The following is a 6,632-nucleotide window of genomic DNA, read 5'->3' on the forward strand; positions in this document are numbered from 1 at the left end:
TTATATGGATGGAGAGATTTAAGTGAATAGTTTTTTTAATGATGAGAAACCATAATGAAAACAAGCAGAAATGAAATAGGAGTAGCGAGGCTATTTTTAAAATCTACGTTGTAAAAAGTACATATAATTGTGTAAAAATGTAAGAAGTAGAAGCTGTGAGCTGTTTATTAGAATGTTTTTTGGAGCGACGCATAAAGCCACAAATAATACCACAAATCCCTCCGCCCCAAAAATACAAAAGAAAAAAATCTCTTCGCCTCCAAAAAAATAGAAAACAAAAAAATTCCTCCGCCCACCCTCGCTCCTCGACCCCGCCCAGCCCGGCTGTACACAGATAGCCCCCTTCGTGATTCCTGCCAGTAAGTGATTCAGTGTAAAACCTTTTCACTGGGATTTATACACACTGTCCGGAGCGTTACTGCAAGGTTTCCTGGATGTTACAGAAACGACCTGACCTCTGCCGGTTTGTATCATTAAGCTAAACGATCCTGACACTGACTCAACGCCCTGTTAATGGTCGGCAACTCCATTTAGAACCATCTAGAAAAGTGCAGACGAATCCGACCATAATTCAACAAGTTAGATCAGGACCCAGACTACTTGTAATTCGTGTCTCAGGTCAAGAGTTTGTTTGGAGCGTTTTCTGCCTCTGTTTGTTTTGGTTTCTCACAGGCACAAACCTACAAGCACAAAATGTTTTTTATTATGATCCAACAAACACGTCCTCTGTGACCAAAATCCCTCCTCTCATGTGCACAAACCTCTGCTGTACCTGCCAACAAGGATTTTGCCTTCAAGTATTAAGTCTTGTTTGCAAGAGGGATCAAATATTTTTTTCTCTCTGTAAAATGGTAATAAATTTATGTAATCTAAACAATGTGATTTTCTGGATTTTATTTATGATATCCTATCCTTCAAATTAACCTACCCTTAAAATAATAGACAATAGACTGTTTATGTCTTTGTCAGTGGGCAAACTTACAAATCAGTGAGGGATCAAATATATATAAATATTTAAAATATATAAAATGTATATGTATATATATATATATATAAATATACATACACACATACAAAATCCACCTTAATTCTTTTAATTCACTCCACAAATGAATAAAGACAAGAAAGGTGTATTACATTCATGCAGCTGAAGTAAACTCACAAAACTGTCTATTTTATTTCTTCCAGTGTAAATGTTCATTCACATTTGTCCTACCTAATATAGAATAGTGCTATTTCTCATGCACTATAGCATTAGCTCCGGATGGCATCACCTGCATCTCACAGCAGATCCACAGCAGGAATTTTGCCGATGTAAACACTCCTGCATCGAGAACCACCTTTCATTGGAAAAGCAAAGGCAGTCTGTTTTTGATTTAGTTTTAATCTTCCTATTTTTAAGTCAGCAAGGAATTAAATCACTATCAGAATCTAAATATCTTCAAACCACAATGACTCAGTACTCAGTGTGGTACTGTGCATTCTATAACATGCTCTGTAATACGTGTCAGCAGCTGTTCTTTGGAAATCTTGTGAAACTCATTTTCCTAAGAAGTATGTTCATGAGAAGCAGATGTGGTTTTAGTAGTGGTGTGCAGTGAGGCCCTCCTAACCCTTCAGAGACGGGGTGACTATAAATGCATGTAAATAATTACATAATTTTTAATCAGGAAATATATATCATAGTTATAAGCATTAGTCTGTGTTTTTCAGTTGCTACAGGACTCTTATCAGGGGTGCGTTTCCCGTACAACGACGGAGCCTAGCATTAAACTAACGTGGTACGATGCATCGTTAAACTAACTAACATCTGAAGTACGACAGTTTCCCGAAACCATCGTACTTTGTTGGTACCACAGAAGTCTGAACTATGTTGGTTTGAACCACCGTGGTCTTAACTAAGGTGTTTCCAGATGTGTTCGGCCAGACTTTCCCAGCAGAAAACGTGCAAAACTCACAATCTTTAAAATATTATGCAAAAAATAATAATGTATCATTTAGGCTATTTATATTGTAATTATCACCAGAACATAACGGACAACAATACTATTGATAAAATAACAATGAACTGCAAGTAAAATGTACACAATAATTGCTATATATTAATTATTATTTGTAACAGACAGTGTTACTTAAAAAAACATACACATATTTGCTATTGCAAAATTTTTTTTAAATAAAATAATCACCATTCTGAATGAGTCTTATTCAAATGAGACCTGAGAAATGTGTGTTACTCAGTGGTTCAGCAGAGCGCCTACGACGGTGCAGCGCGCGGTGTTCTGTCGAATTGTGCAACCGATCGAGATGTGCTTCTCAACACCAGCGCCCATGCGTGGAAACATTTTTTATTTATTTATTGGTTTTTTTTATGGTAATTCTGTTCTTTTTGGGTGCATTAAACAACCAGAAACCCCTTGCCATTATTTTTTTTTATTATTATTTAGTATTACAAATGCGTAAATGACAGCTGATGATAATGAAAGTAATAATAAGTTAGCAATAAAAAACATAAGGTTTATAATCACCTCTAATAACCCTAAACTGTCTCCTGATATTTTGATTCAGGCTTTCCAAATATTCTACCGAAAGCATGTTTAAATATGGGGCTTTTTCTAGCAATTTTATATTTAAAAATTAAATATGCACTAGGGTAGTACGGTTTGACATGGTTGCAAAACTCGACAGAACACCGGATGGAAACCTAGTTCGAATCCCAGTCGTGGTTTTATTCTCTTGATGTTTTTTTTTCATAATGGCAATTAATGTTAGTATTTTTTTACATATATATTAATGTAGCCTACATATTTCTACTTATTTCCTGTAATATATTATTTAACAAATACTAATTGATAACATTTGTATAGGCCTAGAAACACACGTTGTATTGGCTAAATGATACATTTTCTTTATTCACACTCTGTCTGGCCCTGTTACCTTCAGAGGATGATTAGGTAATTCAAAACACCTGCTTATTGCATGCCTCTATTTATTTTAAGACACTTTTTACTTAGTTTTTTCTTGTTATGAATATATTATTAAAAGACACCTTCTTGCCTACTGTATGGATAAATTTGTTTCACTGGGTACAAACAATGCAAATATACCATCAAAGGTCCTTAGGGTACAGGTGTTTACGTTAAAGCCATTTTAGAGTATTACCCCAGTGACAGTTTAATAGCCTTATTCAGAGAGTGCATATAGCACAGTGTGTTTAAAAAATATTTATTAACTAATTCATAAATGTGCACAGCACAAGTTACCTTTACTCAAGAGATGCCTGCTTGAATAATTAACATACATCTTTCCAAGACTGTAAAATACATTTTAGCTAAAGAGCACTTCAGTGCACTTTTTTCACTACACTGAATTCATGTTTGCCAAAAAAAGCTAAATGTTAAAGACATACATTAAAAAATGGGCAATTAACTTACATTTTCAAAATACATTTGAGTACTGAATTTTATTATTTTCCCTGGGCGCACATTGGTAAAAGTGGCTCAATTAATGTAATTAATGTAATTAACACAAACATCAAAAAATTAGGTACACTTGACATCTTAAATCCTCGTGCAGCAATATTAATGTAATTTATCAGCTTTCTGAATCCTACCGTCCATCGTCTGCACTAATAACCAGGAACTAAGCTCCTAACGACAGGTCTAGAGCTGTAGTTGGAACGACGCAGCTGAACCACGGTAGTTGCGAACATTCGCTGGAACTACGGTTCTGGGAAACACCTGAGTAGCTTAACTAAGGTTCGCACTATGTAAGTTACTAAGGTGGTTACCTCCATAGTTCCAACTACGCTTTTGGGAAACACCTGCGTCGCAGCTGCATCGTCCAGACTATGTAAGTTGCTAACGTAGTTAGCAACTGAGCTTTTGGGAAACGTACCCCTGACTGACAGCTGTTTTAACCAATTAAAGCTTTTTAAAATGGCTTCTGCCCCCACGTGACTGAGTGGACCCTTCTCCTGATTTTGAGCAGGCCCCCAGCTTTTCCCTTCCAAAACGTGCCACCGGAAGTGTGCTGCTGAGGAATGAGAGGACCATTAGAGCAAAGCTATCCATTCACTTCCATTCATTTCGGGGTGTCTTTGAACCAATAATAAATGTATTTCCAAGCCGTTTTCAATTATGACACGACCCGTGTTCTTTTCTACAAAGAACGGATTTTCTGCAATTTGATCCATAAGATTAATAATCTGTTCATGGCTTTAGAAAATAACATTTTTATACAACTATGCTAACGATGACATAAAAAGACAGCGACCCAAAATACCGTGCTGTAATGTTTGGAGAAGTTGCTCCTCTTAATTTAAAAGTACAGAGCTGATTGAATTAGAGCAGGGTCAAAGTAACCTCTGATTATGCAAATATAATACTACTACTAACAGTTATAATACATTGTAGATAGTAAGATAGTAGTAAATAGAAATAAGATAGACTATGAGAATTATAATGTATAGATATAACTGTAATTTATATTACACATTTATTATTCTTATTACTGAGTTTCTAAATGCTTGTTATATAGACAAACTATGAATATTCTTCAGTAAATCCGTGGACTAATATTGGATATCAGTAATTCTAGTTTTTATCTGCTGTTTATTGAATAAAAGCCTCATTCTGGGACGGAATTGAGCTTTTCTCACTGTGGAGTGAATAGTTCTGTGCAGCTCCTATAAACAGTACAGCTGTTTGCACGGCACGCGGAAGATTCGCGTCATGCTGGCGCCTGCGCAATCTCTCACTTTCCCGGTTAACGCCCCATGAGAAGCCAATCAGGAAGTGACACGATTGGCCTCACCTGGCTCCGTTGAAATCAGCGGGATGGCTTGGTCCAGTTAATAGGCTTGTTCGAGATGCGGCTGCGCCTCGCCTTGCTGGTCAGCGAGAGCAGCCGCGTGCAGGTGGGCGGGGTGGAGGAGCGGAGAAGTCAGGTCGGACAGTCTCCACCTGCAGCCCACGTGAACAACACAGGATCTCGCGATGAATGCGCTGTTTGTTTACTTCTGGTGTGAATAAAATCGTAAAGTGAAACAGAGATAACATGAGTGTTATTAAATTGAGATAAAAACTTGTTATAAATATTCACAAAACATACTGTCATGTTACAGATGTATTGTGTAGCACTAAATTAATAATGGGATTAAATTTTTATTTGCAGACCAGCTTTTCTGTCCTTTGTTCTTGGAAATAAATACATCATGCTCATTTACACAGCTTTAATTGTTTAGCGCATTTCACAACACAAAAACAATAGAAGAAAAGAAAAGTAGATCTCAGTATAATAGTTATGTAGGTTTAAAGATAATTAATAAGAGCAGTTCAGGGCGCTTTATAAAACAGTAAAAATGATAGCAGTTGAGTTTTATTATGATATAAAATGCAGATTATGAACAAATAAATATTTTTGAATACTGCATGAAAATGAACTGTCTTGCAACTAGATATGACAGTGTAAATACTGTGTTTTTTAAGGGGTTTTAGAGGAGATATATATTTTAAAATAAAAAGATTCACACGTGATAGGTGTCGGTGGATCTTCTAACCAATAGGGATTAAGCTCTGTCGTCATCAGGGCGGCTCTAGGCTCCCGCAGTTGGTGGGAAGCAACTGCAGCGCCTGGGTCAGACGGCTGCAGGCAGATTTCACTCGCGGGACTATAACGCCGGAAGTCATCGTCACGTGATGAAGGCGCAGACGCAAGTCGGACAAAAAAAACTAACCAGCATGCACCATACCGAGCCAGGCGGCGATCGGACTGCGCAGCGCCGGGTTAAGTCGAACAAGCCTAATATATACTGTCAATGATTTTGAGAAGGGTGTAGTAATGAGTCTATTAGCAAAGTCGAAGGACAGTGTAACCAATCAGATTCATGATTTTCACTCCGGGGGCGGGGTCATGGCTGTGTAACCCCTTCTCAGCGCTGTGTTGAAGAAGGGGTTATGCGTTGCTTAGTCATAAACGGAGCTCATGCTGGATTAATTCAACAGTTAGCTAACTATAATGGCAGATATTGTGTCATACTATATTAAAAAGCCTTTTTAAAAAGCTGTCCTTCAATGTGAAACTAATTCACAATAATAGGCCACCTGACTGGTGAGTTTTTGTGTGTACCTAATGTTTTGGCTGCCCTGGTGGACTGTTGACATACAAATGAGTGATCTTTGTTGAACGATTTTGTAGATAAATTAAGCATTTATTATTGGGTCTTTTGTATACTTTTGTAGTTTGTAGCTGTATTTGTGGGCTGTTTATTTGTATTAAGTAAATATAACTAAGTCAAGAGAGAAATTATGTAGTTTGTAAAATTGTAATATTGTAATATTTATCTCTGTGTCGGTCGGTCGGCCGGCGGCGGGGTGGGGGGATATGGGGGGTGGTTGCAGAAGGGGTACCCACTATATTCACTGCACGCCCCTGGGTTTTAGTGCTTACATCAAGCACAGATATTCAAATTAGCATCTTAAGAAAAGCTGGTAGGCCTCAAGTTGACACAAGTTTGAAGCGCTGTCTTCGGAGCGTGATGTGATTGGCTGGTTGTTGGCTTGATCGAAGACTGAATCGATTGCTCTTCCTGTGTGTCCCGGATGTTGACAGTGAATTTTGAATGTTGTATT

This window comes from Astyanax mexicanus, chromosome 2, assembly GCF_023375975.1.
Source record: "Astyanax mexicanus isolate ESR-SI-001 chromosome 2, AstMex3_surface, whole genome shotgun sequence".
Classification (NCBI taxonomy): Eukaryota; Metazoa; Chordata; class Actinopteri; order Characiformes; family Acestrorhamphidae; genus Astyanax; species Astyanax mexicanus.